Below are 14656 nucleotides of genomic sequence, written 5' to 3'. Positions count from 1 at the left end.
CTAAAGATTTCCAACTCTTTCATCATTGTCCATAAAGATAGGGAAAAGGAAAACATTAAATTTTTTATGTTGCTAGTTCCTTACTGATAAGGTTTGGCTCTGTATCCCCACCCAAATTTCATGTTGAATTGCAATTTCCAATGTTGGAGATGGGGCCTGGTGGTAGGTGATTGTATCAAGGGGTGGTTTCTGATGGTTTAGCATCATCCCCATAGTGCTGTCTCATGACAGAGTTCTCAGGAGGTCTGGTTGTTTGAAAGCATGTGGCACCTCTCCCATCTTTCTTCCACCTTCCTGCTCTGGCCATGTAAAATGTGTCTCCTTCCCCTTTGCCATGTGCCATGATTGTAAGTTTCCTGGGGCCTCTCCAGCTATGCTTCCTGTACAGCCTGCAGAACTGTAAGTCAACTAAATCTCTTTTCTTCATAAATTACCCACTCTCAAGCAGTTCCTTATAGCAATGTGAGAACGGACTAATATATGCACCAAAATTGTATCAATAGCATAACCCATTTCCAATGCCCCATTATAATAAGTGAGGTCTATCTCAAATAAATCATGTCTTATTTTTAAACATCTTTTGTATATATTCAATGTAAGATACATTGCATAGTTGCTTTTCTATCCATACATTATCATGATTAAGAAAGCAAAACAATTTCAACAGTTTCAGTGACATCATATGGTTATAACTAATGTGCTATCTTTTTGAATCATCAAATGTTCTGATTTCCTGTGAAAACACCGTCTACTTATTCATATGTGGCTTGCAGTCCTTCCACTGTCAGAATCAGAGTGAAGGACTTCCAACTCTAATCTGAATATCCGAATAAAGGCCTTGATATTCTGACTTTAAGAATATTTTCCTGCTAGCTACAATAATTTCTTTGGTCACGATACATACATGTATCTTCTATGTGTAAAATATGGAAAATACTGAATTGACAGTTAAGGCAACATACAGGGACTATATCTGGGAATACAACACTGGGATTACAACTTTAAGCAAAAAAAAAAAAAAAAAGACATGGTTTCTGCCTTGTTGGAGCTTACAGTCTAGTGAGGATGGTGTCAATCTATCACATAAATAACTGTAAAATTTAAATTGTTGTAAATACGCCATCTTTCACCTGTACTATTAAAATTGGCTTCTAACAAGTCTCCCTGGTATTCATCTTGTCTCCTTACATCTTCCATGTAGTTTCATTCTCTACATGGAAGAATATTTCTAAAATGTTAACCAAATTACTCCCATCTTTCCCAGACCACCTCTACAAAAAGTCCTCCAATGGCTTCCTATTGCACAGAGAATAAAAGCCAAGTCCGTAGCCTGAATAACAAAACCTGGAGCAGTCTAGCCACTCCTTTTCTTTCTGACCTCATTTCATATGACTCTCCTGCATTCTAGGTCTGCCTCAGGGCCTTTGCAGTGATTCTGTCTGAAATGCTCTGCTCTTGATCAAGTCTTCTCTTGTCACTCAAATCCCAATTTAAACGTTACTTTCCCTTTTAACCTAAGGTACTCATTCACTCATTTGCCTTATTTTAATTATCTGAATTTTATGTATCTCTGCTAATATTCTTATTTATTTGGATTTTGTTTGTGCAGGGCAGGAGAACGTCTGCCACATATGAGGGATTAAAAAGAGGCCCATGAGATTAGAGCTCAGAGTGCAAAAAGCAGCACAGCTGAGATGATGTCAGGAGAGCTCTGTTAGTTGTATGGATACAAAGACAAATATTACACAATGAAATTAATAACCCTGTCAGTTTGGGTGAAAACGGGAGGTGTGTGTGTGTGTAACTTCAAAATTATTTCACAAAAAAAAAATCAGGCATAAAAAATAAGATAAAAATATATTCCATTTAGAAGCTACTACAACATATTTAATGTAAACTCCACAATTTACCTATTTCTTATTTTTCTGTCCTAATTCTCAACAGATTATTCCATCTGTTTTAAGGAAAAAACTGCTATGTGAAAAATGTTTATGAAACACTTTAATGATTACAGTTTATTATAGATTAAGTTAATAGGAAACCCTGACTCTGCTTATTTTGGTATTGTTAATGCTATAGCATGTCTGACATTTTAATGTTTCACTATCAAATATTTTTTTGAAAACGACTCACATGCAGTTTTTAATTATATTTGATAAGACTATATCTGATGAGCAATATAAAGAACTTTTTGATTAAAAACCAGAGATCTTGAAAAAAAGGTAAAATATCAGAATTATTTTTAAAGGAATTATTAAAAATGACGTTCAAGTGTAAGTCTTTATCTCTTACAGGAAAAGTCTGAAACAAGAGGGCATGTGATAGAGGAAAAATAAATCAAATGGCAGACAGCTACCAATTATGTTGTATAGTTTTCACCCATCCATTGACTATTGCTCCTAACAAGAACTCTACAAGGTGATAGTATACTATTATACCGATTTTATAGTGCCCATCAACTCCTGGGTCTCTTCTTTGATTGTGTACCATTAATTGTACCTGTATCCACTATATAAATAAATATGATCTTATAAAACTAAAAAGGTCATGGGCTAAGTACAGGATTGACACCTCCAGAACTACACATATATAATAGCTTTGACAGAAAGAGTTGTCTACCTGCTCTTTAAAACTTCATACGATCGTCATCTTTCAGGAGAAGGAACTTCCTAACTTATCCTATCATTTTATTTGTTCTCATCTTTCTCCAAACTATTCAATATCAGCCCTATTTTCAGAGGTAGAGCTATATCCTACTGTTCCCCACCTACAGACCAGTATCAGTTGCAAAAGCATGCACTTTAATTATCATGCACTTTAACTCCAATAAAACTGGTATCACTTATGTGGAGGGTGAATGACGAAATCCTTTTTAAATCAATTCCCTTTACAAGAAAATCTATGTCCAAGAAGGTCATGTCATCTTTCCATATAAAAATACAATCACACTATCCATTTCTATTATAATATTTCTAAGCTAACAACATTATACACCTAATAACAAACACAATAAATAAGCTAATAATAAATGCATATAATATTTCATTTAATCCTTTAGTCCTTCAGACAAGTCACTATAATAGATACTATTAGTATCCCACTTTGTAATAAAGTGAAGCTTGTTAAGGAAGTTAGGCAACTTGCATCACATACCTGATTTTGCAGCCTCTGACTCTTGGAACACCATGTTTTTAGGATTTTTATTATCATCAGGACTGAAGTATCTGCAAGCGAACTGTTAATTCAAGTTGATAAATAAGTAGGGCTTAGGTATTTTCCGTTTATTTCTTAGCCCCCTAAAATTCCACATAAGAAATTCTAATTCATGTTAACATTAGCGAGGTCTCAAAAATTATCTTCAAGTGGGTCATATCCATTTTTACAAAGCCTTGAGAAAAGAAGGGAACCAAACAGTATTTTTTATTAAAAGCTCTCACCCATTTAGAAAAGTTCCTACCATGGAAATGGTCATGTCTCTGTAATTACAGATGTCATAAGTTTTACAAAATAAATCATTCTTATCAGCTTGCCAGAGGAGAGGACAGTATTTTCTGGGATCAATTAATAAGCTACAGAGACAACTGCAAGACACCACCACCACGTAGACAGAAGCTTGGCTATGGAAATCTCAAACTCTCTATTATATCCTGGAGTTTCCCTAAAACTAATCCCCTGTGCTAGAAATGGGCATCATACAAAGTTCTTTTATTCATTCAAGAAATATTTATTAAGCACTTACTATGTTCCAGGCATTGTTCTGCAGGCTGAGAATATGGTAGCAATAAAACAGAGCCAACTCTCTTCACGGCTTTTACACAACAGAGGAAAGAGGAAGACAAATATATTTTTTTTCCTTTGTTTACATGATGTGCCACATCAGAATGGTGCTATGGATGAAAACATGTAAGGGAGACAGAGAGTACAGGAGACAAGAAGATTAGCATCTTTTATCAAGTATTCAGGGAAGGCTACCCAGATAACATCTGAGTACAGCTCTGAACGAAAGGAGGGAGTGTACTGATTTCTGGAGTCAGAGAAAAAAAGAAGAAAAAATAAAAATAAATAAATTTTTAAAAAAGAAAAAAGAAAGGTGGGAGTGAATCCTCTAGGTATCTGCAGGAAGAGCAGTCTAAGCAAAGGAACAGCATCGCTAAAGTCTGGAGGCAAGAGCAGGCTGGGTATGTTCAAAGAAGGGCAAACCTGGTGTGCAGTGAGCAACAGGAGAGCAGCACAGGCAGCCAGGGAGCCAGCAGGGGTTTGTGGGCCCTTAAGCTGACTTTGCCGTTTATCCTGAATGAGAAGGGTGCCAATAAAGGGGTTATTTTGTTTTCTTTTGGACTTGAAGTTTTTGTTTTGTTTTGTTTTGTTTTTTTTTTTATATAACATGACCTTTTTAATGTTGTTTCTGCTATCACAAAAAACCAGTTATACTATTATTTATATTTCAATCACAACATTGCTCTTAAAACACAATCTATAATCCATCTTGTAACCAGATCTGAAAAACACATATTAAGACTATGCTTAGTCTATTTCTCCGACAAAAGGCCAAAACTAAAACAGAATTTTACTTTGTCCTAAATATTCTGGCAAGGAAAAAAAAAAAAAAAGCCAGATCAAGGTAAGATGAGGATTCAAAATTGGCAATAAATCCATTATGGACAAAGAGTGGCACTAAAGTGAAATTTCAGAACATACTGCTTTCTATGTATGCACATGTGATCTTACTTGAATATGAGTATTTACGAAGATTCTAGAAAGCAAAAACCAACTTGATAACCCAGGCTTTCAATCTTTATTGTGTCCCCCATAGTAATTAGTTGTCAGTAGTTTCAGCTAAATATTTAAGTATCTATTGTGATTTTATGTCTTACTTATACTATTGAGTGTTTGCATAATAGATTTACAAATATTTTAAGTGACATTATGTAGAATATTACTTGTATCTTCCAGAATAACAACTTTGACTTTGAATAAAAACTGGAGCATTTGGGCTTTAAAAACTTTTTCCCCCTTATTTCTAAGCTGCTCTTTTTAGTAAGTCACTGATAGAGACTGAATTTAAAGTCAAAATGCCAACTTTTGTAAATTTTGTCAAAAAGAGATTGCTATAAACAGATTTAAGTGAATACTGTTTCAGAGAAATATAATAATCAAGTAGCACTTGACACTGACAAACAATGAACTTTCTTTAAAACCACAGGACCTTCTATTGTAGCAGATGCAGCACAGAACCTTATGACAAAGAGGAGCTAAAAAGTGAATTTAAGCCAATATAGTTTAAAAACTAAACAAGTGAAATATTTTCTGATAGGTTGATGCAAAAGTCATTGGACTTGAAGTTTTTTGAGCAGAAAAGTGGTAAGATCGGATTTAAGATTCAACAGGATGTTTCTGGAAAACAGACTGCAGGCTATCAAGGGCAGAGCTAGGAGACCAGTTAGAAAGCACCTGCAATAAAACAAAAGAGAAATGGTAGTGGGTTATGCGAGGGTGGTGTGATGGGGGTAATGAGAAATCATCAGATTTGAAGGCAGAGTCAACAGATATGTATGTATTCAGTTTAAAGTGTGAGAGGAAGAAAGGGAGAAGTGAAGGATGATCCAAAGTTATGGCCTCTCTGCAATTCAGAGAGTGAAGTTGCCATTTACTGAAACGGAAAAAACAGGGAGGCCAGGTTGGGAAAGTATCAGCACAGGCAACCAGGAGTTCATTTGTGGAGGTGCCGAGTATGAAGTGCCTGTTTAGACATCTGAGAGAACACATGAGTGTGGGATTAAGAGAAGAGTTTTCTATTAGAAATATGAATTTAAGATTCATCAGCAGATAAGATGGTATCAGAGTCATGAGACAAGATGAGATTACCTGGGAAATGGGAGTAAACAAAGAAAGGAAAGAATCTAAAGACTAGACTCAAAGGCAGTGCAGTGTTTGAAGAGAATGGGAGATACCAGCAAAGGATACTAAGTAGGGAAGCCAGTGAGCTGGGCAGAGAATCAAGACAGACAGACGTACTGGAGGTCAAGTGTGATATGTTGCATTATTGTTCAGGAAACACTTTCTTTCCTTTTCAAATGTAGATGGAGTATGCTTCCCTGCCCCACTGACATTAGGCCTGGCTAGGAGACTTTCTTTGGCCAGCGGAAATGTTAGTGGACAAGATGAAAGAAGAGGCCTTCGGTGTGCTTAGGTGGTTTGACTTTACTCTTTGACTCCAATAATTTGCCACAACAAAAGCATACTCTGGGCAGCTATAGTCCCTTTAGCCTGAGTCCCAGAACAAATACAGGAAGAGCAGATTTGAACCCAATCCATAGCCTGGAATCAATCCCAGCGGAGCCACAGCTTGGAGCAGAACTACCCAGCTAAACTTATTCTAGATCAGCTGAAATGCAGCTGGACTATAATACCTATGAGCAAAAGATGATTAAATGTGAGCTACTGAGTTTTAGGGTAACTTGTAATGCAGCATCACCAAGACATTAGCTAATACATACACCAAGCGAAAAAATCTTCCAAGAAGTGTTTTATCAACTGTCCAAAGTTTCTGATAGGTTGGATAAGATAAAGATTGAGAACTGATCCTGGACATACCAAGGAAGACGACACTATGAAGCACTTTCAGCAGAACAGTGGGTACAAATGCCTAGCTGAAGTAGGCTCAAGAGGAGGAGAGAAATAGGAAAGGGCAGTGTAGACAACTCTTTGGGGGAAGTTTTGCTATAAAGGAGAGGAGAGAAATGGTGCAGAAGCTAAGGAAAAATATAGTGGTCAATGAAGGTTTATTTTTGGTTTTTTTTTTAAGATAAGAAATACTATAGCTCATGTTACACTTTGGGAACTGAAGGAAATGATCCAATAGTGGGGAAAAATTGATGATACAGAAAAATGATAATCTGTGAGTGGACAAGAGGGGAAGGCACACAATGTCCAAAGGGAGCAGGTGGCATCAGAGGGGAACTCAGCCTCTTAGGATCCCATGAGAGACAGTAATATGAATGAGTTCAGAGCAGCAGGAGTGTGGCAGATGCGGTGGTGGATACCTGTGGAAGTTTTCTGGAAGCAAGGTCATCTGCAGAGCGTAAGCAGGAAAGTGGCTCAAGTTTGAGGGGAGACAAGAAGACAGAAATAGGCTGGGCGCGGTGGCTCACACCTGCAATCCCAGCACTTTGGGAGGCCAAGGCAGGTGGATCACGAGGTCAGGAGTTCAAGACCAGCCTGTCCAATATGGTGAAACCCTGTCTCTACTAAAAATACAAAAATTAGCTGGGTGTGGTGGCATGCACCTGTAAACCCAGCTACTCAGAAGGCTGAGGCAGGAGAATTGGTTGAATCCAGGAGGCGGAGGTTGCAGTGAGCTGAGATCACACCACTGCACTCCATCCCGGGCAACAGAGTGAGACTTCACCAAAAAAAAAAAAAAAAAAAAAAAAAGACAGAAATGGCTTCCCAGGACAGGAGAATAATGAACAGATTAGAAAAAAGGAGTGGGGCTGCCAGCCAGCATTGAGAACTCACGGGTGGATCACAATTCAATCTTGGCAATACTATCTAAATGGCAAATTACCTACAACAAAACAGAGATAGCATAAGTTTACCACCTTTGGAACTACTACAACTGCTGTAAACAAATCAAAAAACATTGTTGGAGAAGTCATTCAGAAAAACAGGCAAAAGTATGGAATATTTGGATCTAATGAAATTATATTAAAATGCCTTTCTAACCAAGCAGCTGTCATTAAAACTACTACGTAACTGTGAGCGAGGGAAGTGCAGAATCCAATGGAGCAAAAGAAGACAGCTGAAACACTGGTGGGCACAGCCTAAAGCTGACATCGAGGGACAGGTTTGGCCCTTCTATATAGTCATCATAACAACAGAAGGCTCCCTAACAACAGGCGACAGGATGAGGAGTGACTGTGAATCAAGTCTAGGACTGCAGTATTCAACATGGCACCCACTAGCCATGTTTGGCTACTGAGCACTTGAAGTGTGGCTGGTGCAATTAAGAAGCTAAAATTGAGGCCGGGCGCGGTGGCTCAAGCCTGTAATCCCAGCACTTTGGGAGGCCGAGGCGGGTGGATCACGAGGTCGAGAGATCGAGACCATCCTGGTCAACATGGTGAAACCCCGTCTCTACTAAAAATACAAAAAATTAGCTGGGCATGGTGGCACGTGCCTGTAATCCCAGCTACTCAGGAGGCTGAGGCAGGAGACTTGCCTGAACCCAAGAGGCGGAGGTTGCGGTGAGCCGAGATCGCGCCATTGCACTCCAGCCTGGTTAACAAGAACGAAACTCCGTCTCAAAAAAAAAAAAAAAAAAAAAAAAAGAAGCTAAAATTTACATTGTATTTAATTTCAATTAATTTAAATTTAGAAACTGAAACAATGAAAAATATTTTTTTCCTGCAAATACAACATTATTCTCTTGGTAAGACCACATTTCTTTTTTCTTTCTTTTTTTGAGATGGAGTCTCCCTCTGTTGCTCAGGCTGCAGTGCAGTGGTGTAGTCTTGGCTCACTGCAACCTCTGCCTCCCAGGTTCAAGCAATTCTCCCACTTCAGCTTTCTGAGTAGCTGGGATTACAAGCACGTGCCATCACCCCCAGCTAATCTTTGTATTTTTAGTGGAGATGGTGTTTCATCACGTTAGTCAGGCTGGTCTCAAACTGCTGACTTCAGATGATGTGCTGGCCTCAGCCTCCCAAAGTGCTGGGATTACAGGCATGAGCCACTGTGCCCAGCCTCATTTTAACTGCTGAAAATTCGGCATCCAAATTGAGATGTTCTAAGTATAAAATGCATACCAGATTCCAAATAGTTTGTGCAAAATGAAAATGTTTAATATCTCATTAATAATTTTTATATTGATAACATGTTGAAATTTTGGTAATTTGGACATATTAAATAAAATCATTATTTAAAATAATTACTTTTTCTTTTTTCTTTCTGTTTTTTTTTACGGGGCAGAGTGTCGCTCTGTCACCCATACTGGAGTGCAGAGGAATAATCACGGCTCATGGAAGCCTCAACTCCTGAGCTCAAGCAATCCTCCTGCCTCATCCTACCTCAGCCTTTGGAGCAGCTGGGACTACAGGTGTGCACCACTGTGTCCCGCTAATTTTTGTAATTTTGTAAAGATGAGATCTCACTATGTTGCCCAGCTGGTCTTGAACTCCTGGCCTCAAGTGATCGTCCTGCCTCAGCCTCCAGGTGTAAGCCACATAGCTGGCCAATTCTTACTTTTTAATATCACTCCCTGTAACATAAAAGTATATATTGGACAGCAGTGGTGTAAGGATTAAAAAACCAACACTATCTGAAAAGAAGAGTTTGGAGTTTCCTATTGTTATGATGTCTACACAGGAGAGCCAAGCCTGTCCATCTATGTCACAGAAAGAATTCTCCAGAATGTGTGCAGTCCAGATGCATCATGCAAGCCTTAAATCTGTAATCAGTAAGCAACTATATTTTAATTTAAAAAATGGTCAGACAGAAATTTCAAATCAATATGGGATGGTAGGATAACTAAAGTTCACTTAGAATGGCAACTTCAGTTTATCTGAGATGATAAACTTCCTTCTAATTGGTAACTGACTCCGATCTAGAGGAGGTTTAGAATTGAATATAGAGATGAAGAAAGTCAGACTTGACTTATTACTTTATGGAAATGTTTAGAAATATGTCTTGTATTAATTGGAACAGTCTGTGCACAATTGTCAGGTTTTTAATGTTTAAAAGAATCTGACATCAAACTGACAGATGAGCCTTGTGATTCTAGTTGAAAATGTGTAATAGATTTTAGACATAATTTATTTTGATTGAAATGTTTAGGTGTTTGACTATGTCTATACAATATTAATTTTATAAGTGATGAAATATTCAAAGGAACCTAACCTAAGTATTTGGTAAGGTTTTACTTACTTGAGTCATATATTTGCCCAATAAGCATATGATTTATCTAAATAGAAAAATCAATACATTAAAGTAACACGTGCAATTTTAAAAATTTAAGGTTTGAAATTTAACTAAGTTTCTAAATGAGACTGATAATTTAAGAAATTCAATCTGTTCAATTTGAATTAAAGTTCAGTCAAAGTGAAGATGATTGCTCATATTTACCAGATATATAAACAGAATATTAAGATATGCAAGTTGAACTTAAAGGCCTAAATAAAATTAGATTTTTGTTTCTACCTGAAATAAAGTAAATATTAATTTTTCCTTTCTCCACACAAAACTTACCCTTAATAACTAAGTACTTTACCAGGGCTTGGAGCAGTTGCAGGAGTGGGGAGAGGAGATGGGGAAACATTCCACACAAAAAAATAATAATAATAACTAAATACTTTAGAAATATTAATTCATTTAATCCTCATGATCACCAAGTGAAGTAAGTAATATTATTGTCTCCACTTTACAGGTAATTGTCTTAGTCTGTTCAGATTGCTATAACAAAACACCATAAGGTGAATGGCTTATAAACAACAGAAATTTCTTTCGCACTGTTCTGGGAACTGAGAAGTCCAAGATCAAGGTGCTGGCAGATTAGCTATCTGGTAAAAGACCACTTCTTGGTTCACAGATGGTGCCTTCTCACTGTGTCCTCACTTGGCAGAATGGGCCAATGACCTCCCTGGGTCTCTTTCATAAGGGCACTAATACTGTTTATAAGGGCTCCACCCTCATGACCTAATCACCTCCCAAAGGCCCTACCTCCTAATACCATCACCTTGGGGGTTAGAATTTCAACATATGAATTTGGAGGGGATATGAGCATGCTTTCCATTGCAGTAATCTAATGAAGGTACAGAGGCAGCTACCTCAAGGTCATATTGTAAAAGGTGGCAGAGCCAGTATTGAAATCCAGGTTATCTAGTTTTTCATATTGGTTTTGAACATTTAAAAAAAAAAAAAAAAAAAAAAAAAAAAAGCTCACAGTGACAAAAATAATTAGATGATCATAAAAGTGGGTTTATTCCATACTATTAAGATTCTACGTCTCTTATTCCTTTTTATTCCTTTTTTCCCCCCAGGAGTTATCAAGAAAAGTATGCAGCAGGAATCCCAAGGAAACCTCACGTTGTGCAAGGGAATGATCCAAATGAAAACATCTTTCGGGACTTCTAACTTCATCCCTGATACTGCACTCCAGACCTTCAGCATCCTAAAACAAGGAAATCTCCCACTGTAACAAAGAGCATGTTGCTCTGACCCTCAGAGAATTTAGCCTGGGGTATGTAACATTTATTGAGTTACTTTTCATTTCATTTCATCCAGAACCACTCATGTAGCCCTTTTCCTTATTCATTTCCAATCCAGAACACAGTATAAAACAAAACAGAAATTCGGGTGATAGAAAATAACTCCATTTAATTTTGTTTTTTATTCCAAAAACAGACTTGAGGATAGGAGTTCTCTCCCTCCTTCTACTCCAAAAGCCCACCTGAGGTCGGCAGCAATAATTGTAAACAAACATGTCTTTTTCTTGGCTACCTCCTGAGAACTACTTCCTCATCAGCCAGCCATACCTGCCACTCTGAATTTGCTCCACCAGGCAGTCCTCAACTGCCATTCTTTCCAAGTAACATAATCCCAAAAGCATCTTCACTGCAGCAGGAAGGCATTCTTTGTCTTCTGGTAATTAACAAAGCAATCATAGTCAAATTCAGATTGTGATTTATCCACATCAATCATGTTTTTAAATCTACCAACTCTCTACAATCTTGGATAAGCTGTTTATTAGCTTTTTACAGATGAGAAAACAAGAATTATGGTGATGATCAAAAGAGACAGCTTGTGTGGAATACTTAATAGTGTACCTGGCACCAAGTAAATACTTAATAAATGGTAGCTATTACAATATTTACTATTAAAAGAACCCACAGAACTACATTTACTTACTTGCTTTTATGAAGATCTATCTTATTTAGTCCTACTTTTTACATAGCTTAAATAAGGCTCCTGAAATTAAATGCTTAATCACGCTTCTATGGAGACAGTAAGAACATGTGTTATTTCAGAGGAGGGGCATGCACAGACTTCTACAGGGAGGGTGTGAGAAGGGAATATCACTTACTTCTTAGCACACGTAAGAGGTAGCCTAGGAAAGAGCGGGTGAGCCTGGATTAAGGATAACCCTGTGAGGCAACACAAAGGGAATCAACATTTCCAAGATGGATTTACATGTATATAGCAAGGTCAATACCACAGAAAATATGTAGTCACCCCTCAGTACCTGTAGGGGGTTTGGCTCCAGGACCCCCAAGGATACCAAAATCTGAAGATGCTCAAGTCCCTGACATAACATGGCATAATATTTGCATATAACCTATGTGCATCTGCCATGTACTTTAAATCAACTGCAGATTACTTGTAACACCTAATACAATGTAAATACCATGTAAATAGTTCTTAGACTGGGTTCCTTAATTGTATTTTTTTATTGTATTTTTTCCGAAAGATTTTCAATCCATAATCAATAAAATCTGCAGATGTGGAACCTGCAGATACGCAAGGCTGACGATATTCTTTTAATATATGAATACAAATAGTAAAGAAAAACTACCTTTAGAAAATATCTTTTTCATAAATTATTCTAGTTTCTATGTACAGAAAAGAATACTGGTACACGTCACATTATGCTATGAAGAAATGTTTCTTGTTTTACTTTAGGTTTTGTAACTTTTTAGTAAAAAGACAGAGAAAATAAGATGAGGGAGGAAAGCCTAAGCATAATAATTAGTGTTATTATTGCTATACTTAATACATACCAGTAAATAGAAAATAAAGTTTGTTGCATTCCTTGACATAAAGCCAGGATTCTGGCATATTTTGTGTACCTTTAGGTTAACATAACAGAAAGAGATCATATCAGTTTTCTCATTCATAAAATAGGGATAATAGTACCTACCTCGAAGAGTTGTTGTGAGGATTAAAAGAATTGATATTTCTAAAGTGCTTGGAACAGTGTCTGACCCATAGGAAAGAATTCATAAGGGTTTGATTGACAGAAAAGAGCTGGAAGTGAAAATTACTGCAATCAGACTAAACAAGGTCTCAGGAAATCAATATACAGGAAGAAAAAATGCCAGAGAAGACCACAGAGAAACCTTTTATTGTAGATTTAAAATTCAAGAGTTGAATTGGAGTAAACAACAATTCTTCAGTATAACTATGCCTGACACATCACATAGTGATCAAATTATGTAAAACACCATGGCTGCCTTGAATGACTATAGCTATAGGAGAGTGAAGATGGTTCACAACAGATTGATCAGAAACACAACTCACTCAAACACATCAAATATGTCAGCCAAACACACAGCTTCATTTTATAGCTTCATTGCCATCTTGATTATCCAAATCATGTACCTGACCAATTAAATAACATTACCTATATGGAAAAACTTTATTATTGGGCCTTAATTTGTGGTTTACAATGTTTAAAGTTTACTTAAACCACAATTCAAGACAGTCACTTTTTAGTTAATTGGGAGGAAAAACGGAGCTAAGTGACGAAGACCAGCACCAGCATCTCTGTTGCAGGACTGGCCAGCCTTTAGAAATAGTCACTACGTAAAGACCTCAGGTAATTTGCTTTAGAGTCTGGACCATAAAGTGTTAAGGAGATTATTAGAGCCATCACTGTCTCCCAGCCTCCTGCCCCAGACTTCCTGACCCTGCCCTCCCAACCATCCCCACAGCACCCCTACCCCCACACCACCTTTGGCCACTATGCCAGCAGACTGTCAGTACAAACTGATCTCTTAAACACCTTTAAACTCACTGCTGCCTCCACTTCCTAGTTCTTTGGTTTTCAGTTCAACCGATTATAAGATAAAGCAACAAGGATTGAGTTCAAACCACGTATGGAAATAAGCAATCACCTACCAGGATCCCAAATTCTACTATCCAACAAGCCATCTCTATAAATACCCAAAATGTGAAACATAAACATTATAATGTGTTTTTATGCACACTATTTTCTGATCAAATTACAAGTTAACCAAATCATTTTTAAAATAAGCTCTGGAAATATAAAACTTTTTTAAAAAACATTACAAAATTAACTGGTAACTTTTGAAAAAAGGAAGGCTGAAAACTAGACCAAAGGAGAGTATCTGGGGTCATACATAAAGAATTACATATAAAATAAATAATGCTAATAGTTGAAAAACAAGTAAGTCCACAATTATAAGAGGTCCGTTGACTTTCATCAAGCAATACGGATTATATGGAAGGAAACATTTGATAACTGATGTGCAAAACCATATTATATAACTGTTACAAACAACTGGCACCTAAGGAAAACAATTGTTTACTTTGAACTATGTTTATATCACTTGAATTATGTACAACACTATATAAAAGTATATGTTTTCCCCAAGCCCTTGTCGTTTACCAAACAGCTTAAGACATCTTATCTCCATTTTAATTGAAAACATGAAAAATGAAACACGTGCCCATAAAAGTTTTTCAGCTTCTATCAATCACTATTAAAAATCCATGTCACTAAACACCACATCCTATCACGATGACCATGTGTCTCCTGTGCCTTTTCTCAGCACAGTAGTTCTGATCAATAGCCACTGTGCACAGCAGGTCAGTTAACAATACCTTATATTTAGAGCATTTTGTCTTGAGGTCTCAGGGC

General features: G+C 37.1%; 2 protein-coding genes across 12 annotated transcripts in view; both read right to left on the bottom strand.

Moving 5' to 3' along the window:
• RNF182 (ring finger protein 182) overlaps window positions 1-14656 on the bottom strand; it is a 128815-nt gene that overhangs the window by 34142 nt on the left and 80017 nt on the right. Inside the window, exons 1-2 of one of the 10 annotated variants that reach the window (XM_074398466.1) lie at window positions 3740-13673; window positions 3154-3388 (exon numbers count right to left, since the gene is read on the bottom strand). The exons of 7 other annotated variants lie outside the window; for them this stretch is intronic. The gene's annotated coding sequence lies outside the window, so the exon portion shown is untranslated. Of the gene's footprint in view, window positions 1-3153; window positions 13674-14656 lie in introns of those variants that run through there. 2 more of the 10 variants (XM_074398467.1, XM_010338034.3) reach the window with 2 other exon arrangements.
• Window positions 1-14656, bottom strand: part of CD83 (CD83 molecule) — a 197843-nt gene that overhangs the window by 179664 nt on the left and 3523 nt on the right. The window lies entirely within an intron of this gene.

Source organism: Saimiri boliviensis, chromosome 4 (genome assembly GCF_048565385.1).
Source record: "Saimiri boliviensis isolate mSaiBol1 chromosome 4, mSaiBol1.pri, whole genome shotgun sequence".
NCBI classification, from domain to species: domain Eukaryota; kingdom Metazoa; phylum Chordata; class Mammalia; order Primates; family Cebidae; genus Saimiri; species Saimiri boliviensis.
Note: the sequence above shows the minus strand (reverse complement) of the source record. Positions and strands in the feature narration are given on the sequence as shown.